This window comes from Cyprinodon variegatus, unplaced genomic scaffold (genome assembly GCF_000732505.1).
Source record: "Cyprinodon variegatus isolate N-32 unplaced genomic scaffold, C_variegatus-1.0 Scaffold890, whole genome shotgun sequence".
NCBI classification, from domain to species: Eukaryota; Metazoa; Chordata; class Actinopteri; order Cyprinodontiformes; family Cyprinodontidae; genus Cyprinodon; species Cyprinodon variegatus.
Window position 1 is genome coordinate 6,411 of NW_015151343.1, and position 380 is coordinate 6,790.

The following is a 380-nucleotide window of genomic DNA, read 5'->3' on the forward strand; positions in this document are numbered from 1 at the left end:
CCCAAACCAGAACCAAACACTACGAAAAAAGTAAACCAAGTAGGGCGGGTAGGGGGGGTCAAGACCAGACACAGATCATAGAGAAAAAAAACCCCAAAAAGAACGCGGGCTTCTGATATCGGGAGACACAGACCCAAAACACAGACTAGAAACAGAATCTCCCGAATGCCAGAACCGGGACGAAAAACTAATCCGAAAAGAAAAACCAACCTTATCCTACTGACTGTCCCCCGATGGGTCCTTTTTTGGCCAGATCACTCTGTCATGAATTGCAGACAGATGGACCCAGTATTCAAGGAGAGAAAGTTCAAATGTTTATTAAATAAAAAAAAACAAAAGCGGAGCTGTGGCTCGCGGACACTGCAGGCGGGGGGGCCGGG